Source organism: Elgaria multicarinata, chromosome 8, assembly GCF_023053635.1.
Source record: "Elgaria multicarinata webbii isolate HBS135686 ecotype San Diego chromosome 8, rElgMul1.1.pri, whole genome shotgun sequence".
In the NCBI taxonomy this organism is placed as follows: domain Eukaryota; kingdom Metazoa; phylum Chordata; class Lepidosauria; order Squamata; family Anguidae; genus Elgaria; species Elgaria multicarinata.
The window spans coordinates 74,303,951-74,331,467 of record NC_086178.1 but is presented as its reverse complement, the minus strand read 5'-3'; the positions used below and the strand labels follow the sequence as shown (position 1 = coordinate 74,331,467).

Below are 27,517 nucleotides of genomic sequence, written 5' to 3'. Positions count from 1 at the left end.
AGATGGTAGTATGTTTATCATATCTTTTCCCTTTAACTTTACAGAAAAAATATAGGTGGATTCCATTGGCTGATTGGAGGTTTTCTTTACGGTTATTCATAAAGCAGTCATATTTAGTCCCTTTTCTCTAATCTGAGGAAAGGCTTTGAGAAAGATTGCTGTGTATTACCCTGATCTGTATGTAAAATAAAATCATGGCACATTTTATAACATTTTATAATACAAAATATTTTATAATTTTTATTTAAAAAAACACCAATATTTTGACATAGCACATATACATTTTAAGCCCATATAATATATGAAATATTAGTGAGTGGGAAAAAACCTGAATAGAATATACCAGCTAATCATTCATTGGATCTATCTGTTGTTGTTGTTGTTTTCAAATCTTAACAAGACAGCTAATCAAATATAATATTGCCTTGTTTATCTGAGTAGTATGGGGAGCATTTGAAAAGCTAGAACAGTGGTCTGCAACTAGTTATTCACCAAATGTAGTCATAACATGGAGCAGTGATCAAAATTCCTTTTGGGATTCTCTTGTTCAGTTTGCCTACAGTCTTTGATTCCCACACTTACCTCATCCTATGCATAGAAGCCCACCCCTGCCCACTGGTACTCTCTGCATGTGTGCGCATCACTCCGCTTTTATCCAATACCACTTAATTACCAAGATCAAGAAAAGTATGAGAGATATTCCAGCAGCAACAGAGAGAACTGGTTGCGTGTTCCTCATAGTTCTTCTTTCACCAACAGACTTAGGACAACAGACTTAGAAGCGTTCATAAGTGGGAATTAATTTAATCGAGGACAATGTTAGTGGAAGAGAGAAACAGGTGATAGAAAAGCAGGGGGTGGGGAAGGACAGAACAAAATTGTTTATTAAGGGCGCAATTCTATGCATGTTTGGACAGAAAAAAAGTTGTAGGGTTTTTTCCTGTCTAAACATGCATAGGGGTGTGCCCTAAATTACCTTATAAACATCCAAAGTTTGTTTATAAGAGCAACAGACTTAGAAGCGTTCATAAGTGGGAATTAGTTTAATCTCAAAGTAAGATGATAGAGTTCTGGCTATATGAAAGCACACATTGTAAGAGTCTGGAGAAGTACAAATAGTGGAAAACTAAGGTGCAAATTGTATATTACTAGATTAAAGATAGATCAAATGTAACACCATATACCAAGAGTATGATAAAATATTTACATTTCTTTGTTTTTCTCACTCTCCCTATTTTATTTAATCTAGCACATTGAACAAACAATCCAATATATAATCTTGAGATTTTTGTGGCAGAAATATTTCCTTTGCTTGGGCTACACACATTCAGTAAATACATGGAGAACCAAGAGCAAGACAGTGTAGAAGTGGCTGCTAACAACTACCTACTTTGCAAAATCTACAGCTATTGTCCACACTCAACCACCACAAAATTATCATTCAGTTGCATCATGGTTATTACATGAAGTCACCCAAAATTAACTATAAGATGTTCCCATGTTGGGCTTTTCAAGAGCTTATTTTGCCCATGTGAAAGTACCCAGCATCTGTCAATAATGTTTACAAGACCACATACTAGTATATGAATTTCCTGGTATAAATGCAGAGCAGGCCGTTTCTGTCCAGAAATGTCAATGTATATATGACATTTCCAGTAGCAGAGGAATAGTAATAATAATCCTTAGCATTGAAATAGTACTTGTATTCAAGGTGCTTCACATCCAACGGTCTGGTTCTCATGAAACAAGAGAGGTTAATAAGCCACGGTGGCTTGTCATCCACCCTTATGCACGCCTGCTTATTTCCTTAATTATATTTGTTGGCGGCAGGTTGTCATGACATCCAAATCTGGCAAGGGTGGCTGGCTGGTGTGGTTAATAAACCACCCAGAACCCATGGCCTGTTGTAGGGTAATTTGTTAAATACCCCAACAAGCCACTTTCGCCAGGTTAAGATGACACAAGAAGCTGTGGCAGGGGTCGTGAATCAGCAAACCGGCACCAATTGGCTCTGCAACCCACCGTGGCTAAAACAACCTGGTGATCATGTGAACTCGGTCAATATCATAGTAATACTTCCATAAGTCTTGTAAGATTGGTCACACTGTATATTGTGGGGGTGAAGGAAGAGACAACTGACAAAGAGTGATTTACTGGGGGGGGGAGGGGAGCAGGTGGAATAGCTCATCCTTGATGGAACAGCATTTCTCCCCCAGAAATACCTAAGTCCACCTAACAAGCTCATGGCTGAGGCAAGATTTGAGCTGGGGACTGATCATATAAATGCTTACTCAGCAATGTCCCACTGAGTAGACTGAGATCAATGCCCTACCAGGCATTCTCCTTAACACAATTGTAATAGCGAGGAAATAAAATCTGTCTGACCCTATTGGCTTTGACTCCAACTATCAACAACTTGGGAATTTTCAGTTGTCTGAAAATGAGAGTCTGTGCTTCATGCAGAAGTCCCCCCTCCATAATTCAGAACACTGAGCGGGGAGCTTCCATGTGTAGAATGGGCCCCCATCCTCAGACGGTTCCCCTTCCTGTGTGGACAGCAGGTAGAGTGGAGCCAATGGGGACACAATGGCATGGGTGGGGCCAGCAAGCGCAGCCTTTCACATGTCCTCCATGTGATTCATTCATTCATTTATTGCATTTTTATACTGCCCAATAGCCGAAGCTCTCTGGGCGGTTTACAAAAATTAAAACTACAACAATATTTAACAATATACTAATCAACAATATCAGAATAACATTCAAAAATATACTAAATACAAGTGTACAGCAAAACAAATCAGATAAGATTTTTTTTAAAAAAAAGCTTCATTAGAACAGCATTTCTCCCCCAGAAGCAGTACCTCCCAACCTTCAGCTCCAGCGTTGCTTTCAAAGTCTCCAGGTTGGGGGGGGTGGAGGGGAGCAGGTGGAATAGCTCACCCTTGATGGAACAGCATTTCTCCCCCAGAAGCATGGAGAACTCCTGAAAGAGTTTTAGATGCACATAGGATTTTTTGCCACTACATTACATTAGCTCTTGGTGGTGACCTTATTACCACCGGTGTTATCCACAGTTGCCCTTGGAGTTTTACTACAACTATTATCACTAAGGATAGTGGAAACCTCTTCCTCCCCACAAGAAACAATCACCATTGTTTGTCACCTCTGGAGGAATTTGTTAATATACGTGGGCCAGAGCAAACAGCAAATACAATAACTGCTTCTAACTGCTGCCATGTGCAATAAAATACTCTGAACGTTTATTCAGAAATAAGTTCTACTAATTTCAATGGGACTTATGGGACTATGTACGTATACACATAGCACCATGGCCTTCTTCTCACTAGAAACCATCCGATTCTAACAACTTCCAGAATCAGAAACTAAGACTCCCAGCAATTAAATGGGAGTTTAATGTACTATCAGAGCTGTTGAATACAAACCTCTTGACATAGTTTCACAAACAACAAATTCAAATGATGCTGCTGATTCCAATATAGGTAGCTTATTTGGCTTCAGGTTTTGCCTAGCTACAGATTCTGTTTCCTCCCTGACAAAGCAGCAGGAAATAAATATGACAAGGAGAGCCAGAAGATTATACAACAAAAAAGAAAAGATAAGATCACCACCTGCCCGCATCTTTGTGATAAGCAAAAACTAAGAATGACAGTGCTAACAGTCATCCTCAAAGCAATGCAAACTCAAAACCCAAATGAATATGTGTCTGACTGTGCTCACTATCGCACATTCAACATCGGAACACTCTAGTGTGACTGTTATGATATTCAAATCAAATTTAGTGCTTCGTGGGGGTGTACGACTCAGCTCCTCTGTCTTTAAGATGTCATCAGAAGGGGCTCAGCATAGCTGGTGGCGTTTATCCCGAGGCCCCAAAACATCTATTTCAAATTGCATGCGCTCTGTACAGGGTGATGATGAATGTGTGATCTAATAATCACACATTCAAATAAACAATGTCGGGAGAAAATGAAAGGGTGGTGCCAAAAGGACTTCTAAGCTGCTCTAGGAAACCCTTAGTTGGACGAAGAGATGGTAGGGCTTGATGTGCCCACACCAGCGTTACCCCCCTTGTTGATCAGTGTCTTACTGTGACTAAGCGCTCATGCAGAGGCAACACACGTTTTGAAGAAACGGGCATAATCAGTGTTGTTTCAGTCCTCACAGTCAAGATTTGGGAGTTCTTCAGCCTGCAAAGGTCTGCTCGGCTGGCTTTCCCTGGTGAGAAAAGTAGCCTGCTTTATCCCAGATTCTTCCCAAACTCCTGGTGCGTGCTTTATTTATTTAATTTCTATACTGCCCAATAGCCAAAGCCTTCTGAGCGGTTCACTGGATAGTGCAGAAACCTACAGCCTGGACATGGTCTAAATATCCTGAAATCAGTTAAAGCTGCAAAATCTAAACCTTATACTTCAGTCAGGATAAGGAATGTTGCTAATTCTTCCCTCAAAGCCAAAGGCAATATTAAAACAGAATGAAAAACTGTACAGGTTTATATGGCACAATATGTAATCTAAAAAAACCCACATAACTGGATTCCTTGAAATTTTGCTCAAGAGTCAGTGTGGTGTAGTGGTTAGAGTACTGAACAGGGACTGAAGAGACCTGAGTTCAAGTCCCAACTTGGCCATGAAGTTCACTGGGTAACTCTGGGCCAGCCACACACTCACAGCCTATTCCACCTCTCAAGGCTGTTGTGAGGATAAAATGGAGAGGAGGACAATCATACATGCCACCATGGGCTCTTGAGGAAAAAGTGGAATATAAATGTAACAAATAAGCAAGATAATTCCCAATATTATTGGGGAATGGTATTATTTAAACCTTACATGTTCTGGAGTAATCAGAATCAGCCAGAGGTTGCATACTTATCTGGGAGTAAGCACTACTGAACACTGTAGGACTAAGGCCTGCTTTAAGTATATGTTTAAAAACAAACACTACTTTGGCATCCAAAATCCCATGGGAAAAATATCCACAATCCAGTTAGCCAATGCCTAATAAATTTGGGATACCTCCCCCCTGCATTCTTTACTCATGAACTATCTTTGTTTTTATGTACTTTGGCATATTTTTATTAGTAATGCCCATTTTAAACATAATGCCATCTATGTCAGAAAAATGTAACTATGTGTATTCCATGTGTGTGTGGCCAGTTTTATCATTTAGGGCTAAAATAGACATTATTTTAAATCTCCGTCTAGTAGCTATGTTTTTCTTTTCATTTTTACTCTCTTTACAGGGCCCCAATTTGGATCAGGACCCCTAGCATGGCCAGTAGTTGTTTTTTCTTTTAAAAAAAGGTTAAGACAGGATCTTCTGCACCTACTCTAGAGTATAAACAAAAGATGTCGCTGCTAGACACAGATTTAAAATAACGTCTGTTTTGGACCTTAAACCTGTTAATAAACGAATAGGCACATCAGGCCACATGCCTGGGCCGCAAATCCCTCGAGTGTTAAGGCTGCATATGTAGGTGTGAGACAGGGATACTAACTACACACAGCAACAGGAATACGGGTTTCTTTCTTTTTTATACAGCTGGCAGTGTGTTTAAATCAAACCGTACTCCTAGTACTATCGCCTTGTAAACTGTGCTTCGGCTGGCAGCACGATCTTAAGCACGCTTACTCCAAAGTAAGTCCATTTGACTTCAATGGACTGTACTCCGAAGGAACTGCGTTCAGAACTGCAGCTTTAATCGGCAAGGAGCTTTACAACGTTGATCTACGTTTGCCCAGTACCCAACTCGCCTGTTTATGGGGACTAGTAGCCCTACTCTTCCCAACTAGTTATTGGGCTTGCGAAAATTCTTGGGGGTGGTATCCATGTTCCCCGGAGGACGTCGTGAACCTGTGCGTGCCTGGCTCAAGGGGAAACTGGCCGGTTCTGCCGAGAACAGCAATCCCACGTGGTTGAAAAGAGAATGTGGGAAACACATGCCCGCCAGGAATGGACACGATCCGGCCGCGTCGTTAGACTCGGCAGAGGTGCGGAACCAGCACTTAAAAACGTCGCTGTTTCAAGGATTGGCTGTTTCGATCCTCCCACTCGCCCAAAAGAGAGACAATCGCCTTCTCTTGCTCACATGGCTGCGGTGTGGGTGGGTTGCACTTTCTTTTCAACTGCCTCCCCATCGTTGGTTTCTTCCGATTTCGGGAATTTTGCTCGCTCGCTCTTAAGTCCTGCCAACTCTGCCAAGTCGCGGAGGGGAGGAGAGACGAGGGAGTCGGGGGACGCACACTCAGAGTGCAGTGCAAGGGACGCTCCTCCTTCCTCTTCTTGACCCCCCCTCCCTTCCCCCCTTTTTTCTTTCTTTCTTGCTGCGTCTGTTTGTACTTTAGCTGATCCACTAATCCCCTGAGAAAGCCTATTTGCAGTGAAGAGTATCTGTAGGGGGCGAGGCTGGTCCATGTGGGTTTGTGTCATTGGTTTGCAAAGAGAGACCCCGCCTATTGCCCAAAAAGAAAAAAAAAGGAAAGCGAGCGAACGAGCGACCCTACCTCTCCTAGCTACTCAGCACAACGGAGGAGGAAGAAGCGGAGGCTGTAGAAAAGCAACCCCCCCCTTTTTTTTTTTGCTGGAGGAGTACCAGCTACAGACTTTTTTTGTTTTTGGAAAGAAAAAAGCCAGGACAAATATTCCAAGTTGCAATTAGATTTCCTCCCTCTGATCTCCCATCTCTGCCCCCCCCATCCATCCTCACTTGGAGCAGCGGCAAGAGCCTGGCGAAGGAGGCGAGGATTAAGTTTTTGTGCGGTGTGTATGTGTGTGTCATTTTAAGGTGGATCTCAGGCAGCAAGAGCCCGGCAAAAAAGCAGCAAGCCAGCGGAGGCGATCGATAAAGAGGGGGAAGATGCAGCGTTGAGAGCCCAGGCGACGGCTTTAGCCAAAGTGTGGGGGGGAAACTGTTCCCTGTGGACATTAAACGCCGACGACGAGGTAAAGGGGGGGAGGCGGGGGAGGGAAGTCAAGGCTATTTCCCAAGCCTGCTCGGTCGGGCTCTGTTGGCGCGCTCTCTCTCCCCCTCTCCTCTTCCCTTCGTAATAACCTACCTGCAATCGTAATGTTTGTGCCCGTGCTAGTGTCCATGTGTTTTCGCTTCACTGCGCCATCCAGAGAAGGAAAGCCGGCGGAGGACTGGGGGGTGGGGGTGGGCAGGAGGACAAGGGGAAGCTTGCAACGTGAGGACATCTTTGGTCATATCTCACACACTCCGGCCAGCTTTAATCCGTCTGGGGAGACCCTTCTGTCCAACTCTCTTCCCCCACGATGCTACAGATTTCGGGCGAATGTGGCTTTACCTCTCCAACCCCTCCCCCAACCAGCGCGATCGTGAAAAAGGTGTGTGTGTGTGTGTGTGTATTTGTCGAAAACGCTTTCCGATCCAGGCTGCGTTAAAGCGCGCGCGCGTTGCCTTGTATATATGTGTATTTATATTCCGCCCTCCCCCTTTCGATTATTATGCACATATTTTTTCCTCTCTCTCCCGCCCCCCTTAATATATTTGGGCACGGGCAGGCTTTTTTTTTTTGGAGCCGAGGTGGGACAGATCGGACCAGAGGGGTATCTCTCGTCCGTCCCCCCTAAAAAAAAAAAAGAGTCGGCGAAAAAGACTATTTGTTGTTGGTGGTGTGAGATGGAAAAGAGAAGAGCTGGCGGTGATGAAGGGGGGGCGAGACTAAGTTGCTGCTCTCCATTCTCAAAAAATTACATCCCCCCAAAATCCTTTCCCTCCTTTCTCAGCGCCCCCCTTCCGTTTGGGCAGGGAGTGAGAGACGTTAAATGAGGTGAAGTGGAAATCTTTTGTTTTGCTGGGCTCTGCATTGTTTACTTAGTACTGCGTGTGATGGACAACATCTGCCAGCAGATTAGCAGGGTAACCCACGGTTTGCGGCGCTGCCAAAGTCTCGGCCAAGACAAGGGAGGAGGAAAGGGGGGCGGCATCGCGGAGGTTGTGCGGGTGGGGGGGAGAGAAAGGAGAGAGACGTTTCACACACAGCTCAGCTATGGGGACTTCCTCCTCCTAAGGCTGCAGAGAATGTACTTCTTGCCTGGTGCACTCTCCCCCCCCCCCCCGCCGTGCACTTGAATGCAATCAGGAGAAAGTTTTCCTGCTGCTGGAAGTCGCGATAAGGCGAACCGATTGCAGGAGGGTGGAAGGGTGGGTGTGATCCGTCTGGGCCCGCGTTTCTTTCTCCCTCTCGCTCCTTCCTTCCTGCCTCCCCCCCTCTTTTCAAACTACTTTGGCTCTGCAGTGGGGCTGGGGAAGGACACTGGTGTGCAAGGCGTTTTATTTATTTTAGGGCCAAAGCGAAAGCCATCTACGCCAGAGCCCTGTAAAACAAACAGTTGCAGAGAGCGCGAGAGCGGAAAAAAACACAACAACACCGGGTGGTGGTGGTGGAAATGAGCAATGGTAGGGAAATCCGGATGGGTCTCGGAGGCACTTTGAGAAGGTGGGGAGGGAGGGGGGGGAATTGCGATAAAGGCACCTCCATCTGTGGCGGGGGGAGCTACTGGGCGTAGAGCAGAGATTCGGAACGCCGTTTCTTTCCTGGGGAAGCGTGTTTGCTCCGTTTCATTGTGACGTTCACAAAGTGGTCTCTCAGTTTGCTTTTTTGGTTGACTCTCCTGCCCGGAAAAGCGGCGTTCTTTACAGCTCCCCAAAGCGACGCAACTCTACCGGTCTGGAGCGGGATTTTGTTTTGTTCTTCCTATTTTGTTCACTACAAATTAAAAACAAACCCACCAAAAGCCCCCCTCCCTTCCCGTTCTGGCCAGATCAGAGGTTTGCGTCACATATTGCTCATCGCGGCTGCTGTGTTGGTTATGGGGGTGGGGGGGACCACCAGATCCAGATTGTTCGGGCACTTTATACTTGTAACGATCGTATTCCTTCCTCCCCTTCGCGCTCCCCCTCCCTTCTCTTGGAACACACGGAGCAGAAACAAACATCCTTTTGAAATGGAAAATTGAAGTGCTGCGTTTCAAGAATGAAATGGCTGAACGTTTGGGAAAGGTGTTGCCATCTACACAGATAAACAGAGAAATATCAATGAGTAAACCAGCTCCTTAGCAACTCCTCGGGACACAGGATTTCTCTGTGTATCGCTCTGATGTTTGTCAGGCCTGGCGTTTTTGGTGACAAACAGGACGCTTGCAATCTAACCTCTTAACTTGGGATCTACTGAAGTTTTTCTGTTCTCCTCCTGACCAGCTATTTCGCACGAAATTGTCTCCTTTCCAAATAATTCAAACAAATGCATCACCGAGGCCCTTTGTATGTATGTGTGTTTGTGTGTATGTGTGTCTTACATAGCATGAACATATACCTTTCTGAAAGGAAATTGGATCTCTCTGGTATAGTTCTTGTGGAATATAGTAGGGCTTTGTTGATTTTCATAGGGATTATAACTTTGACATCTTTTTTTAAAAAAACTGTTACACTTTTCAAAGAGTATCAGGGTAATTGTGTTGATTGAAGCATATTGCTCAGTGTAAGTCAGCCATAGAGAGAGTGTTGTTTGACCCAAACCTAGTTTGGCAGGTTTCTATAAAAGCTTCTCGCAAACAAACACAAAATCTGGATTTTGTGTATGTTTACATATTTAAACTGGTACTCCTGTCTTGTAATCTATATTAGCTAGATACATAACAAAAGAGTCATTTTAAATATGCTTAAGTTGTGCTTAAACTTGATGGGAACCAATGGATATGCTGAACACAAATGAAAATGCTGTAGTCATGCACTCTTGATCAAGTGTAACGTGGGCAAACAAAAGAAAGCAACAGTTAACATCTGTAAGTATGTGGAAAGATGCCATGTATAGTTAGATTGTATTTTCTTAAAATGTTGAGAACTAAGTTAAAAGGAGATGCAAGGTTCAGTTGATTGACCTTGATGTTTTTATCATTGTTTAGGAAGCAGGGAAGAGAGATTAAGATCACAATCTATGCATGTTTAGACAAAAAAGGTCCTACAACCCCCAGCATTCCCAAGCCAGCATGCTAGCTGGGGAATGCTAGGAGTTATAGGACTCCCCCCTCCTAAACATGCATAGGATTGTGTTCTAATCGTATTGGTGATGTTGGTGAATATTTGGGGAAACCATCGTAGTGATATCCCACACTGTTAGAATCAGTCAGGCTTTCCCCATTGACACTGGTGATATGGGAATTGCAACAAATTGGATGCAAGCTCCCATGGATTTCAGTACAACTTGATTGCATCCATGTTATGTTTGTATGAGTGAACAATAAAAGTTGTATAGTGGGGAAACTACTAGTGCTTATGGATTGGAAGGTGATGGTGTAAAGCTACTGTAGCCCTTTTTAATAAGCCAAACCAAGGACAATTGCATTATAAGTGTGTGTTCAGAATAGTATGAAGGGCTTCGGAACTGTTTTGCAGCCCAGACATTCCAATTATATAGCTGATTGGCAAAGTCCCCCCCTTTCCCCCCCATTTTTCCATTTTCTGGGTGTGGTTTTTAAATCTTGTAAATACAGCAACTTTTCCAATGGTGGGGTTGATAAGAGTGAATTCATGAACTGACTTAGTCTGTAATTCATCACAAGCTATAATATGCATTTAAGGCATAGTGCAAATGCACATATTTTCTTCAGTGGCCCCTTACTTCACTGAGTTGCCAAACTTTTTTAAAAAAAAATTAAGGGTGTTTTTGAAGAAGTCGTGGCTATTTGCTTATTAATGTTGAAATCCAAAATAGTATTTGTTCTGTCTCTTACTAAGGAAAAGTACACATTACTTTAGTTAATACAGATTAGACAAATTAGTTATATCATGATGTGTGATGTCATGTCTTCACTCTAAGGACTTTTTTAGTGAACACAGTGATTAAAAATAAATTATTCTTAAGGGGTAACTAAATAAGATGAAAAATAAATAAATATGAATATATAGAACTTCAAGTTTACTTGTGACTGAAATCATTCAGTCTAATAAAGTCTTGATAAGTGTATTAATACATCTGATTTGGTTCATGTGACAATGTCAATATTTACATTCTGAGGTTGATTTGGAAACAAAAATTGATACTGGATTATTCCTTGATTTTGAAACTGAAAATGTGATAAGATATTTCCACTCATAAACTTACAGTGAAATCTTATGCATGCTTACCTCAAAGTACATCCCACGTAGGGTTTGCTGTATAGTTAAGTGTGTTTAGGATTGCAACATAAAACAATTAAAACAGAACTGATTAATTTTGGTATATATTAAAAAATCCATTCTCTTTCTCAGACATATATTGTCCTCTGACACACTGCTAGCTTGCCCTCTGATTTCTTAGCTCTAACTACCTCGTACTGCTTTACAGAGGCCTAGTAACCATAAGGTCAGACGTTTTAACTGGTATTCAGTGTTAAATTACCGTACAGATATTTTGAGGGATCGTTGTGTCATAAACCACCCTGAAATCCTTTAGGGTGATGTGGAATATTAAACTACATACCTTTTAAAGAAAAAAAAATAGATGTGGGTGACCTGTAATGGAGCTCTCTCTTTAATAAGCAGCTGTGTAGATGCTGACCCCTAGGTCAAAGGTTAGAAAGAAAAGGTTTCAGCAACAACTTAACTGCCACAGAGACTGTCTTGGTCGGGATGGGGAAAGCACTCAGAAAATGCTGTCCTCTACCCATCTCATGACCAGTTCAACTCTGCTGTCTGCCTATTCTATGTTGCAGCCTTAACTTAAAAAGGCTCTGTCCTGCCTGTTGCTTCTTCGTCCTTGAAGAGAAGAGACCAGAACACAGAATCCTGGTCAAATGCAAATGTGTATGAGAATCCAGATACTGATTCATCTGGATTGTCAAATTATTTATTCTGGTTGGGTTCAGTGAATTCATTCTCACATCATTTACTTCTCTGAATGTACAGTCTTTATTATGAAACAACCATATTCTCTCTTCCCACCTCTTAGCCCGTTGATTCAGTCCTGCTTTGGGTTCAACACAGACATTCAGATCATGGGCCAGATTCTGCTCTGGTGGAGGCAAACAAAGGTTCTGGTCTGATTTTTAGTTCTTGATTCCTTGCATGAGAGGAGTTGTGAGTTCAGCTGTAGTTAAGGTTCCTTTTTTCAGCCTTGTGTTTTACCCTGCAGTGTATTCTGAATTGCAAAGAGCTAAAAAGCTATAGGTTGCTCAATCCCTGCCTCAAGGCAGGACAGTACATCCATTGGCACCCCTCTTTCCACTTCCTTCCCATACAGCCCTAATCCTAGTGTACCATAAGTGGAGAAACTATACATGGCTCCATGGTTTTCAAAATTTCATACAGATTAGTCTGGTTTCTGCTTCCTCGGTGGGAAGCTGTCTATTCATGACCTAGCAAATAAAGATTGTGTAAATCTATTATAACATAAGTTCATGTACGTTGGCCAAATGAGTGTCTCAGATTTTTAGCAGTGGCACTTTTAAACATCTAAAACAACAATAAATAATATTCCAGTTATAGAATTACACATGCACACACACAGAGAGAGTAAAGGATAAAAACAGTGACATGCTGAGAAATATTAGGTGGAGTCACTGATTTTGATTGAACTTGTTTCCAGGTACAAATGTGTTTAGGTTCACAACCTTAGGCTACAATCTTAAATACACTTACTAGGAATTAAGCCTCTTTGAACACACTGGGACTTAGTATTCAACTATTAGGCCTTAGCTAGACAGGGCTTTCTCCCAGGGTGAACTCCAGGATCGTCCCTGTGCGTCCACATGACACACAGGGAATCCTGGGATCAGGGAGGGATCATCCCTCCCTTGCCCCAGGATAGAGCCCTACACTTTGGGCCCAGTTTTTCCGTGGTCTCGGATTGAGCCCAAGACCACGGAACGTGTAACCCATTGCCGTGGGTTGACCCGGCTCCGCGCGATTCCTTGCACGGAGCTGCGCCCATCGGAGATAGGGTGGGGGGAGCGGGAAAATTAAATTATTTTTAAAAAGCACTTACCTTTCGGTGCTCGTGTGCTCCTGCTGCTTTAAAGAAAATGGCGGGTGCAACACCTCTCCTGAGGTTGTCGTGCCTCACGTGTAAACAGAGGAGGGATCTCGTGTTAAACACAACATGAGATCTTTCCTCCTCCGTCATGTGATAAAAGGTAGGTCTAGCTAAGGCCTTAGACTTTATTCACTTTTTATGAAGGCAGATCTGTTCCTTCCCATGAGAAGGAGAAACACTCATCCTTACAAATGCTAGAGGAAGTGTGGTGCGTGCATGCTTGGGAGTTGGCTCCCACTCTCTGCCATGTGTTCTCTACATATTTCAGTGGCTATTCTGCTTTTGTGTTTTCCCTTCACACTTTATGTGTTCCCCAGAGGGAACAGTGGTGTAAATGTGGTAAATCCATCTACCACCATAAGCTGACTCTGCTCTCAGTGTGTCAAACTCTGTAGTGGAAATTGAATGTCATTCATCCCTTTATCCGTTATTTTTAAAAGATAGCTTTGTAGTTTACCAGTATAGAACAAGTCTTTTAAAAGGTATTTTTTTAAATGGTGTGCTTCTCTTAAGGTTCAATTTAATGGGATAACTCTTGCAGAGTGACTTTTTGTGGACTTCCATTCCAGAATGTCAGTTAATACCAAGTCACTCCGTCAGGCATCACTTTTGAAAGCGAAGTTGTACCTTTTGCCCTTGTGCATTTCCTAAATGGGAAAAAAATTAAGAGGAGTTTGCAGTAATAGTAGAATGGTGCCACTTGCTTTCATTTTTAACGTTGTCATTTCAGTAGAGAGGATGTGTCAACATAATGTATGTGAGCTTGTCTTAGGTTCCAGTACTAATCATCTACTTATTGTTAAAAAGCATTGGCCTAAATGTGCTGTGTCCTAGATGAAGGCTACAGATAGGCATTATTCAGGCTGGGGTTGGTGAAGACAAATTTTCTGTCAGGCTAGGTGCTGTACAGATAATACTTTGCAAGTTCATACTGTTGTGAGAACATCTTCATTACGTTGAAAAAAAATGGAAAATTCTGAATTGGATGAGCTTGACTGATTGAGAAAGACAGGATAATGTTGTCAACAAATGTTCATTTAGCAATATCTCCATCACTAGTATAAACAGAAATTGCGCAACAACCCATGCTCCGTTCTCTCTCAAGTTTAGTTATGACTAAGGCTGCAACCCACACCATAGTTAATGACTGTCTGGGCTGCAGTCCCACACTTCTGTGAGGAAAGACCCATTGGCCACAGTGGGATTTCTGAGTAAACATGGATAAGATTGTGTTGTATGTGCCACTGAAACCCATTGCTAATATTAGCTGAGTCAGGCCACATTCTAGCAAGTCTCCATTACATGATACTGCCTGAAAGGTTTGTTGTGGTTAACATGTATTATTTGTGTAATGGAAGAAGAATATTCTGATTACATTTGCATTCCATAGATTGGGGCAAAGGTGGCCCTCCAGTTCTTGGACTCTCAACTTCCATCAGTTCCAGCCACATTGCCAATGGTCATGGATGATGGGAGTTGATAGCAGCATCTGGTGGGCCACTGGTTGACCATTCCTGGAGAAGGGGAGGGGGGGCATCAAGGCTCAGTCTTGCAAATTAATTAACAAAAATTACTAGTCCACAGTATTTTTGCCTCTTATCTTCATGCGTACTTGTGTTAGTCATTTGCGGTCCAGAAGGAGAAAGCAAAAACAAAGCTAGCTTCTGTAAATTTTCCCCTGCTTGATCTCCTGGAGGCAATTCCTGTATGATAGGTATCCAAGCAAATCATTGTGTACAACTTTGGCTTACCTTTCTAACTGAAGCCCTCATTGATTCATCTGCTCCTTGTCTGTTGCCCTCCTGTAGCCTTTAATTTCTAGGAGAGGACCAGCGCCGGGGCTCAAACCACTGTGGTAATTGCCCCACTGACCTAAAATGTCCTTTCCCTTAATTTTAGACATATAAGGGTGGTTCTTAGTGGTGAGGAAAATGCACTCTGTTTATGCCTACAGGCCACCCTTTATTCTCTGCTTAACATGTTCCAGGGCTGAGGCATGGTGACCCTCCGTCTTAATTCATCAGTCTTGTGGAAGCTGAGCAGGTTCTTGGTGTTGCCAATGCCTAGATGAGAGATTTCCCGAGAACCCTATGTATGCATCTTTGAGTACCATGATAAATCACAGGCTGGCTAGAAGTGTAATAATTAACTATTCCATAGTAAAGAATTTAGGGCTTCTGAAATAGAAGTAACCCATAGGGAAGTTGGTTGTATATGTTCATAATTAAATTAAGCTGGTAAGCTTTATTTGGATTAGGGCTTCCTTGACTTCAGTATTTTACTGTTGCCAGAACTTCGATTTTAACGGTTTTATATTTTTCTGCATGGAGCTTCAGCAGAGAGCTGGGTGGGAGGAAAGATCCATGTGTGATGAGCCACCAGAGAAGCCCTTTCTTTTCAGATGCAATGTTGTCTTCCTCGTAGGGGTGTTTCTGGAATGCTTCCTGAGAGAAGGAACCATGGGTGGAACGTTGGAACTGCAGATTCATATCTGTTTCTCAGCAAAGATGAATAAGCAATGACCACAGAGATCTAATATCCTGTCTTATAGGTCACTTCTGAAAAAGCTGTGCAGATTTCAACCTGATGTAATAACGAGCATGTGTGTTTGGCAAAGATTCCTGGGGAGGCAAATGTTTTCTTGGAACTGACAAGAATTCTCCCCATATTAAAATACTCTAATGTTCTTCCTCTTCCTTTTTTAAAAATAGCACTGGCACTTTTTTTTTTAGAAGTACATTGTGTGTGTGTGTGTGTGTGTGTGTGTTTTACAAGACAGGTTTAAAATACTCTTGGGGCAGCTTTTATTCTGGAAATATAGAACATCTCAGTTGCTCCAGTATGTGTTCTATGTCTCTAATGCTGTCAAACAATCAATTGCCATTCCCTTGCAGGAATGCATGCCAATTATTGCTTAAGTTGACCCCCAAAGCACAGCGTGGTAAGGGAGTATGGAAAATGGAGACCTACTCTTTATGAAGTGTTTTAATAAGACTTGTAGTAATGTGTACTGATTCACTGCTACTAAATAAGCCTCAGCCTGTGTTGATGGACATGGAGTGGGGCTGCTGATTCTTCTTTCTGCCTTAATAACAACAGCTTCAGATGTGGGCTGTGGCTGCAAGAATCTTTTGAAAACTGTTGACTGCAAAGCTAGCCATTTTTACCTCTGTGGATTGTGCCGTATGTGTTTGTGCTTGAGAAACTTACTGAAAAAAGGTCCAGCGTTTAGGGTTGGACTCTTGTCTTGGTTTAATTTGGATAACAGTATACTTGGTAAAATATCTGAAGAAGTTTTTAGTTTTGCTCCATAGAGTTCACTATTACTCGCCTCTACTCAGATAACCATTCTGGGCTCTGAGGAGAACAGTTTTTGCCCTTAAAATACTTATCTGTCCCTACACCCTTGTGTGTGTATTTTTTTTAAAAAAAATACTGGGCTATTGTTTGTCAAACTAAGATTTGCATAGATTCTTGGAATCTGTAAGTATAGCCTGTTTCAAAAACAAGTTCATTTTTTGTGAGAGAACGGCAGAAAAAAGCTGGGTGAGGAACTTTGCAAGTTCACCATATTTTAACTTCTCTCTGTTTGCTGAAATTTTGATCCCTTAAAGCAGTGAGAGCAGTCCACTTTCTAAAGAATCAACATCTATTGCATTCCACTGTGGACACATACCAGTAAAGAAAATAGTAGAGATCACGCTCTGTATTTTGGATAACATGCCGGTCAAGTATAAAGTGTCAAAGCAAAGCTTGCTTGGAGTTATTTGAAAAGGTGATAGAAAAAGAATAGAGCAAATGATAGGAAATCTGTATTTTCTTGGATGGCGGTTGTGTGAATAAATTCAGTGCTGTGTAATTTAAACTTTAAAATAAGCAGCTTTTTGAGTTGTCATCCAGTTTCGAAAGTCTCTAGCGCCAAGGGTAATCTTGTGAAAACACTACACATGATTGAAAACACAAGTTTAAAATTGAGGTCACTTAACTATAATAGAATGGTGTTCTACCATAACAAAATCCTAAAGCATGTTTGCACATGAGTCTCTTTTTTAAAACAACAACAACACCGGAGCTTGTTTGAAATTCAGTTTTCAGAAAGACTTTTATGTTTACAGTTAAATTTAAGATTGGGCTGAATTCTGCATTTTTAGGAATTGAGAATATTCTGAGAATTGAGACAGCCTTGCAGAAATTAGCAGTTCTTTTGTCAAAACTACTGCACATTCTTCTAGGAAGTTTTCATAGTTGCCTTTTGTTTATGCTTTTCAGAACATACATTAGAGAGCTGGCATAGGGCCTGTTCGGACGACAGGCTAAGCAATGGTTAAGCTGCTAACCCTTTTGTAGCAAATGGTTTGTTAGCATGTTTAAACCTTGGTTATGTAGCCACCATGGTTAGGAATGGTTCACCTGATGCACTGCCATAATGTTTAGCTCAAATTTCATAACCACTGTGGCTCCGCATGTCGTCTGAACAATGCAGTGACTAAGTCTAGTGTAGTCATAGTGTAGACTGAGCTATGAATCAATAAGTCCCTGATTAGGTAGTCTTAGTATTACGCCCCAATAAGGAGGGGAGTAATAATACTTACCTTAGAGCAGCCATGTCCAATTTGGTACCCTCCAGATGTGTTGGACTACAGTTGCTTTACTGGCTGAGGATGATGGCAATTGTAGTCCAACACATCTAGAAGGCATCTAGTTGGAGAGGCTGCATTACAGGGTTGTTAGAATTAGAAATAGGATCTGTGAAACACTCTGAACACTGCACAGTGTGATACAAATGTTAAGGTTCATATTAGCAAATTGTACTTCACTTAATTCTAGATTATTTTTAGGCTACTTTTAAGGGTAAAAAACTCACAAGGCTACATGTAGGATTTTTTAAAATACGTAAGTATACAAATAGGCAAATAAATATACAATAAAACACTATAAAAACAGATGCTCCCCTTCTCTATTCTTTGTGTGCTTTTAACATGACAGCAAGAAGCTTTTTTGTTTTTTTTTAACCTTCGGAGTATTGTATTTTAACCTTCAGGGGCAAGCCATTCTACAGGACATCCAATTACAGAATGTCATCGTTTCGTTGGAAAAAAAAGACTAGCTTTTACTGTTTTGAGTCTTTATCCACCAATTAGATTTTGTTCACTCAAAAGTACAGAACTTTAGAACTAGAAGGCCCATAATGCATGTGGGTGTAGGCAAAAAATCGTATGAAGTGTAAATTGACTTGTGAATAGCTTTTTGCCTGGTTACAGGTGCTGACTAAGAATTGCCTTTAGGGGAATAAGCATGGATGTTCCTTGTAATTGGAAAGAGTGTGGCTGCATTCTGGAGCATATAATTTATTTATTTATTTAAAACAATTCTTGGCCACCTTTCAGGGCAGAAGCCGTTACAAGGTTGCTTACAACAATAAAATACATAAAAACAGTTTAAAACATTAAAAGCAATAAAAACATACACAATAGAAGAGCAATTAAAACAATAAAAGCTAACAATAAATATATGGAATTATATGCTCTGCTGGCATGGCCATGAGGAGGAGCCTGGAAGCTTTTGCTTTCATTGTTTTGTTTGGTTTTACTGGCCCTGTTCAGACAATACATTAAGCCGTGGTTAGTCCACTAATCCTTTTGCAGTCCATGGATAGGAATGGTTCACACAACTCGCTAAGTGATGGTTCATACAACATGCTAAGCCATAATGTTTTGCTCAAAATGCTTTACCACAGTGGCTTAGTGTGTTGTCTGAATAGGGTCTATAATTGAAATTTAGCATTCTGTGTGAAGACAACTGGTTTTAATTTTTCTGAACCACCCAGAGAGCCTCGGATATTGGGTGGTATGGAAATATAGTAAATAAATAAATGATAAACTGCTGTTAATATTTACTGTGGTATACGGAAACAAGCCGCCTTCAAACCTTTGTTAAGATTAATCACACTTGGCTGAAAATGTAGAAAGAAATGAAGTAACCACTAAGGGAGTAAGAGGCAATAGCCAGGTCTACAATCAGCAGCATACATGGGAGAAGGAGGAGCCTGCTTCCATCCAACTGACAAGCCAGGTGCCAGTGGCCAAGATTACACTTTTTAGGCCCCAGTGGCTTCTGGCCACCTGGAATTCTGATACCCTGACCAACTAAGTTCCAAAGTCCATGTTACATTAATTGCTTGGCATGTAGTTAAGGCTTTCTTTCTTTTATTCTGATGTAAGAACACACAGTCCACTTCAGATTGGGACCACCACAGTCCAGGAGGAAAGGCTTAAACCTCCGCCCCATTATTTTTTTCTGAAATCCTCCCCCCACCTTCATTGATATACCAAAAAAAAGTAAAAAGTATGTGTGTGGGGTTAACCCTTCCCTCTGAGTGCACAAATTGGGGCCATGTGCACGTACACTAAAGTAAAAGAAAAGAGGCCTTGGGTACACGTTACACAATTGGTGTAATGTGTAGTTTGGCTCTAAGCTAAATTAAGTTAAGGGTTTTGTTCAGTGTTCGGTTATTATGCCAGACTAATTTGGAAAACAACTGAATGACATGTTGTATCAGTAAAAGCAAGCATTACTTTCATATAGATTATTTAGTAAAGATAAAAGCACAAAGTAAAATAGAATGTATGAACTGTGATATTCCCATAAGCAGTATTGTCACTTGTATGCAATGTAATTATATTTTGTATACTTGCCAATTAAGCAGTTATGCTTTAGACGGGGGGAAAATTACCTCTTCAGGAGATTGAAGAGGAACATCGGAGAATGCTAAATCAAATAAACTATACATATGCCAAAGTGTGTTGTGCATGTAGTTAAAATTTCAAAAATTAGCACTTCATGGACATATATTTGGCAATATTCCTGTTGAGTAAAAACCTCTAAGCTTGAAGCCTTTCAGGTTGGTGACTATAATTCATCATCTCTGCTTTTAGGAGGAATATTAACCCATCAATGTAACGAAAGAGCAGTGATTGGCTGTGCCATTCCAACCTCTGGATTGCTTTTGAATGTGCTCTCAGATGAGTCTTGGCTGATCTTTGCCTAGTATTGAAAATCAATTATTTGGGACTGGGTTTTCATTCTCAAATTCAAATGCTACTACTTTGTTTTTAAAGGTGGATCCCTGATGACTAAAATGGGCCATCTTTGTATGTCAGAGTGGAGATGGATGAGATAACTGTTTTCTCCCACACATTATTTTGAACTTGAAATACAGTTAAAATCTTGAATTTCAAACGTTTTCTTGAAGCCAGGTATGAAATGTTTCAGCCTGTTTTAATCATAGTGACTGGTCAACTAAGTCCATAAAGGGTGATTAGTTGGTGGTGCTGATAACAAGTATAACCCTGGGTGTAGATGCTTTGCAGGACCCATCAGTGCAGTGGCTCCAATTTCCTTTGGCAAAACTTGAGAAAAAGGAACATAAAGATTCCCTTTCTGGTCTGCTTCAAACACAGCAGTTAAAATGAGAAAAGATTTGACACTTAGAAGATAAAATAATAATAATAATAACAACAACAACAACAACAACAACAACAACAACCCGCCTCTCCCTCTGGATTGAGGCAGGCAACATTAAATACAATATAATACATAAAACTACTTAAAAGAGCATATAAAACCAATGCAATATTAAAATAACAATCACAACATATTAAAATTCTTAGGTTTAAAATTCATCTGGGTAGGCCTGCCGGAAGAGACTAGACTTTATGGCTGTCTTAAACTTTTTCCAAGTGTTAAGGGGACGAATCTCCTTCGCCAGGCCATTCCACAGTCTGGGGGTGGCAGAAGAAAAGGTCCTCTGGGTAACTGTTGTCAGCTCAATTGTGGCTGACTGGAGTAAACCCTTCCCGGAGGACCTGTGTGTGTGGGGTGGATTGTACAGGAGAAGGCAATCCCGCACTTAACCTGGAAGCAAACCATGTAGGGCTTCCTTAAGGAGTATCAGAAAGTCTTGCATCTGCATTGCATTGAAGTTTTGTTATATGTAAATTTATTTAAATTTAATAATTTAAATACCAGACAGACAACTAGTTAAAAGATTATCCAGGGTTATTTTATTTATTTATTTATTTATTACATTTTTATACCGCCCAATAGCCGAAGCTCTCTGGGCGGTTCACAAAAATTAAAACCATAATAAAACAACCAACATGTTAAAAGCACAATTACAAAATACAGTATAAAAAGCACAACCTGGATAAAACCACGCAGCAAAATTGATATAAGATTAAAATATAAAATATTGATATAAGATTATTTGTTGTTGAAAGGCCAAAGAACATAGAAGAAACCAGAGTTTTCTGTAGTGAAAGAAATTTCATGATTTGGTCCACGGTTGCCAAGTCACCAGTGATGTCCAAAATTAAATGCTGGCAGTGAGTAGGAAGAGCAAGAAAAGTATTCTCTGCCAATGGAGTGGAAGTATTTTTTATTTTGAAAAGATACTGGAAATACAGGGAGGCAGGCCCTGCCTTTTATAAAATATGGCACCAGGCTGCATCTTACGTTAGGGACTCTGTGTTGGTGTTGCGGGTCAGTGGGAGAATTTGCTACAAAGGCACAGACCTCATCCAATGCTCCTCCCCTGAAAAATCCTTTTTGGACAATAACTGGGTACAAAGGACTGAACTTATTTTACTTTTCTGGGACAAAGCTTTGCTTGGCTACTAGATAACAATGGTAGATGATTGAGCCAAGCCAAAATGTGTGAAGTCTTGCTCATAACAAGACTGATTTCCTCGGGGTTTTCAAAGTTAGTAACCCAACAGAAACATCAGGGTTTGTCTATAGACATTAGAATTCATGGCCTTACCTCTTTTGTCTGTTTTCTGTTACTTGTTGGTCTCTTTGAGCTTGCCATGAACTGTGGATTTTTTTCAAGCTTTCAGGTGCATGAATGTAGATGAAGAAAAAATTGTCATCCACAGATGTGTTTGCCTACTTAAAACCCTTGGTTAACCTATATCCTGTTTTGGTCTTGCACTTCCCAGTTTGCAAATGGTGCTGCATACTAGGAGATTGCCTAAGCAAACATCTTTTTTATGATCATGAAGACTCATTTAGCTTGGGAGAAGAGCCATCCCTATATAGGTGTCTGTAGAAAGACTGCGTTGTCAGTGCCATAAATTTGTTTATATCCTTCACTGATCCCACTGCAGCATAACAAAGTCTATAGTGGCTACCACATCACCCGAAAGCAGCTATGGGATTACAATGCAGTAGTGTGACATTTGTATACTGAAAAGCCACTCTGATTGCACACCAGTATACATGATACATAGCACCAGGCATACAAAAGCCCGAAGCATTTAGCATTGTGCATGAATGGATGAATCTATACAGAGAAACATGACCAAAGAATGTTAGAATGCCTTTGGAGGTTAAACAAATAGTAGAGATAAACTTATTAGTGTGTGATTGAGTTTTTAGTCATTCAGTTATTCAGTCCATTCTTGTGTAATATGAATAATGCAACATATCTCAAGTTGCCTGTCCATTTATTTAGCATGGGAAATGTGATCATATATAATGAGTGGCTTTTGCCATAATGAATGGTGTAGGTGAAAAACATATGCAGGTTGTACTGCAGTATAATATGTCTACTAGTAAGGGGTGATTGGTGCAGATATTTCGCCATTTGAAAAGAAATATATCACTACCTTTGGCAGCCATCTGTGACAGGCATCTCTCTTATCCTTCAGACATTTTCAGTGCTTCCTCCACAATAATTCTGGTGTTCCTATCTGCGTTGACCACATCTTAATCTTCTGAAGTTTTCTTACCTACTTAGAAGCTGAGATGCTCTGCTTAATTTCAGGGTGCACTTGAATATAAAGCATTTCATTGAAACTTTGATTTATTATTTTTTCCTTCCTGCACAGGCCTGTTGCCTAAATATTTGATGGAGGGCCTTAGGAATTGAAATATTTTTTTCCCTGCTCTGGCATTGGATGCTTTGGTAGCCTGCTGCATAAAAGTTCCCTCTCTGCTGGTTTTGTTGGCTGCAACTGCATGTTAACGATGTCACCTTTGTATCCGTCTCTTGTCTCCTTGTTTCAGAGATCCTGTAATCTTTGCAGGCTAAATAAATATTGCTGTGTTTTTAATACTTAAGTGCTGCATTTCAGTGCTTTATCAAAGACTGGAGCACCTTCCTCCTTGTGATTCTGGTGCCTATTTATTTTGTGGTCTTTTGGCTTGTTTCTTTTCCTCTGCTATTCAGTAGCACAGTCAATATGCTTTATGTAAATTGATTACTGCAGGTTTTTCCTCAAGTCCGGCATGTTTGATTGTTCAGGAAGCTGGTGGTTAAGCCAATTCTCCTGTAATTTTTGTTTGTAGTCACTGCCTTATGCTTCTTTGCATTGTCGCTGCCCATCTTCTGTGCATTTGCTGGTGCCACTTTACAAGCTAGGAGGTAATATATCTAGGAACGTCAATATCTTTGTTTGGTTTCATTTATCTGTGGCATTTGCCTTGCTCATCCCAGACCTCAGTAAAAGGCAATTACCTGTGTTCTCCAGTGTGACACTAAGCTTTTCACCTTTATTTCGCTTTAGTGTGATACAGCAAGCAAGACGACCAGCTTATATATGTATCGCAGTGCCTCTGCAACACTTCAGAGTTGAGGGGGGAAGACAAGCAGATGAAATGAATGTGACGATAATGAGTGCCAGAGAAAAGGAATAAGCAGCGCATTTCACAAAAAGGAAAAAAAACTTGCACTGGCATCAGCCACCCTGCATCAGTGTATTTTGCGGAACATTTCCTGGCCATCAGATCCAATTAATAACAGATTCAGTCCGGGCTCCATTTTGCAGCTGGTTGCTAGCAGCAAGTTTGTAGGAGTCAGTGTAGTACAGCCGTTTAGTATCATGGATTCAGCGGGCCTGATTCTTTGTTGCCCTGAGCTGTGTGCAGTCACTGTACTGTGCAAGTTACCCATATGAGCACTGTGCTTAGAAAATGGTACAAAATGCTGTGTGGTGTCCTGTGAGTTGCTTGAGATGGGATGGAAAAATCCCTGGCACCATGTGCTTTTGGGGACTTAGAAACTTTCATGCTGGAATCTAGGAATTTTGAAATAGATTTCTAGTCATTTTTGATAAGACACATTGCTTCTTTAGATTAAAGGGAAATCATGTTTGCTTACTGGTGCTTTGCTTCCTGCTTCTCTTCCACAGTTGTAATGAGGTGAATTACACAGGAGGAGAGGGGCAACCATGTAGTCTGTATCTGCAAACTTCCCTGCTCATATACTTGGATGGGACAGCGGCTCTTTGGCTGCACATGATAGGAAATTGCAAGATATTTCAGAAGAATTGGAACTTCCAAGTTTTTTTTAAAAATTGGAATAACTGGGAGAAGGAACAGGAGACGTACAGGAGGTTCATGATGTTGTCAAATGACCTACAAACTTCCATGAGTGGCCAGTCACTACATGCTTTACATAGAGAAGGTCCCAAGTTGGATCTCCAGCTAGGCCAGGAAGGATAAAGCAACTTCCTATGTTCCTCAGAATATTGGGGTTGTTCCACAATATTTCATTGTGTCTATATCCTGTTGCTGCATTCCAGTGTGTGTGAGATCTTCCAAGTCTGGAGGTGGACGTCTAGAAGTTGATTTGAACCCCACAGAGTATTGGATGTTGGTTATTGGGTTTATGGTAGTGAGGGATGGACACAGTACAGGCCAAGGACTAGAGGGTTAAAGACTTAGAGTTGAGTCACAAGCAAAGAAAATTCTACAAGAGGGCTCACTACATCAATTGGTTCATGGATCTCTTGAGAAGTGCTGATTATCTAATACATAGTTTAGAACTTCATCTAGATTAACAATTTCTGTTTTTCTCTTTTCCCTAGAGGACTTAAAATGAGCAAAGTATTTGCCTTCTAAAGCAGAGGTGGGCAGAAAGTAGATCTCCAGATGTTTGGGATTCCAGAAGCCCCTGTCAGCATCGTCAGGAATACTGGGAGTTGAAATACTAAATATCTGGAGATCTACTTTCTGCCTACCTCTATTCTAAAGCATGAATAATAAGTGCAGAGGTTACAGGTCTAGGCCGGAGCTTGTGGAAAAATATATGTAGTGACTGTGTCATTGTGAGGCAGGTCTGGAAAAATCCCAGCGTGTGGCCAATTGGGTCCCTAACCTTTCATGTAGTACCACAGGATTAGTGGTGGTTGATTTCCAGCCTTATCTCATTGTTTTCCGTTGATCCTGCATCCAAATTGGTGAGTTTAGGATTTTAGACTCAGCTCAGTGGGACTGACTTGCATGTAAGTGTGAGGACTCCTACTCAGGTCATATACAAAGTCTTTAGGGCAGAGAATTTAATTTTGCTCTTTTGATTTGCATTTGCATTATTACGTATATAGTTTTTGTCGTCTTAAATTAACTATTTTATATATCTTCATTCCATTTCCCTGGTGAATTTTATGGTGGAAAAAAAATAAGCAAGGGCATTTTACCAGTTCAAAAAGATGGTTATAACAATGGAATAATTACTCCTTGATTTGATTTCTTATCTGGAATATTGGTCCAAAAGCAGGGATAAAAATGAATGTGTTGTGTTAGATGTTTACTGTAGGCTACAGAAAGTTTTATTCATGGATCTTTACTTACAGTACATGTTTTAAACAATTCCCTCAGTGACTTGCGTAGCAGGGCAATTCATGGCTTTTCAAATAAGGTAAGTAAATAAACAGTTCCAGTGTTTCAAGCTGAACAAAGAGGAGAAATAAGAGAAAGGGCTGTTCTTGCTTTCTGGACCATAAACAGATAAGAAATCACTTCAATTCAGTCTTCCCCTACCCAGGGCTCTTCACAGGTGTTGGATTACAAGTCCTGTCATTTCCAGTCGGATTAATAATGCTTTGCACTGGGGATGGGTGGGGGGGAGAGAGAGCATGACCCAGTGTATTTCCTGTTGATCTCCACTCTTACTTAAATTACAGTTGAGTGTATAGATTCATTGGACAGGAGACTTGTTGGCTAAAGAGTCCTCTCAGCTACCCTGCTGCAGTTCTGGACCTTTTGTCAGGCACAAGTGGATCATAGCAGTCATCCCCCTTTTCTGCCATTCTTTTCAGTGCGGAGAGAGGGTGGGAGAAGGGTGTATGATTTGAACCAGGGCACCCAAGACCAGGTGCCTTCTCTCTTGGGACATTGGTGCTGTTCCTCCCCTGCAAACCAAGCTGCTTGCTAAGGGTCAAATTACATGTTAAAAAGACCACTGGCTACTACATCTTTTGTTTCCTTAATAAAAAGTAAATGCAGGGAACCGAAGATGCATAGGGGCCCTAGCATGGGAGGTAGGGGTGCTTTCCTCCTTTCCTCCCATCACCTGCAATTGTGACTGAAGAGCGAGATCCAGGGGGCAGGGTGGGCCGCACACACCCCTTCAGCCTTCAGCTCAGAATGTGCTCTAGCATGATGCTACAGCACCTTTCACTTGGATGGGCCCAAGTAGTCATGTATAGCATTGAAACTAAAGGAGAGGGGAGGTAAGCTCACTTCCTACACCTGAACCCCAAACATCTGAGAGGCTCTTGACGCAAGGGGGCTTTAGGGTGTTATGTCCAATGTCCTGTGACATAGGTTAGGCTAAGAGTCAGTGAACAGTCCAAAACCACCCAGTGACCTTCATGGCTGAGTGGGGAGTAGAACCTGGGTCTCCCAAGTCCCAGTCCAACCACCACACTGGCTCTCAGGGTTCTTCTCATTTTCTGGATAAGGAATTAATGTTGGGGAGTGGAAAATGTTCTCTCCCTTTCCCACCCTTGCCTGCGTTAAGTTCTTTGTGGGCCAAAACTTGTATGATGGAGATGCAGTCTTTGTTCCAACCTCACAAGTTTGTGTAAAGAGTCAGGCTCTTTATGTAGGTTTACATATGTAGAGGAGGTTCGCCTAACTAATTCATATAGTTGAGATGACTTTGTGATAGGACTTCTTCTTTATGGTTCTGTAAGTGAAGAAAGCAAACATGAAGAAGAAACTAGACGGCACTTTTAAGCTAGTGCATATGTGTTGCAATCAAATTTACTCTGACTTCACAAAAGCAATTAAAGTTGAAGACATTGTGACTTTAGCCTCAGGATTGAATAAGATCATACTCACTAAAGTAAAGCACAACTTTAAAGTTAATAAAAGCAAAACAAACAACCGCACAAAGAAACCAGGTTTCTTGTACTTGTGCAAGCAAACTACCTGTCAACCCAAAATTTGGATGCTGATCAGATAGATTATATTATCTTTCAAATTACAATGCTTTGGTATTGTCAACAGCCACAATAATCAAGGGAGCAAAGAAAGCAGAAGTAGCTAAGTGAATGTGTTCCTGAAATTGCAAATAACCTTTTCATCAGTCTGCTCAAAGATGAGAGGTGTTCTCTCACCCACCTTCATCATGTCATGGGCATCAGACACTTTGAGTATTTTTATAACACCAAAAGAACAGA

At 41.3% G+C, this 27,517-nt stretch overlaps 1 protein-coding gene across 7 annotated transcripts in view; it reads left to right on the top strand.

Annotated features, from left to right (window-relative positions):
• Window positions 1-6,352: 6,352 nt before the first annotated feature.
• CTBP2 (C-terminal binding protein 2) overlaps window positions 6,353-27,517 on the top strand; it is a 222,982-nt gene continuing 201,817 nt past the window's right edge. For 5 of the 7 annotated variants that reach the window (XM_063132797.1, XM_063132791.1, XM_063132793.1 and 2 more), the window contains exon 1: window positions 6,353-6,960. The gene's annotated coding sequence lies outside the window, so the exon portion shown is untranslated. Of the gene's footprint in view, window positions 6,961-7,225; window positions 7,363-8,256; window positions 8,478-27,517 lie in introns of those variants that run through there. The other 2 variants (XM_063132795.1, XM_063132796.1) reach the window with 2 other exon arrangements.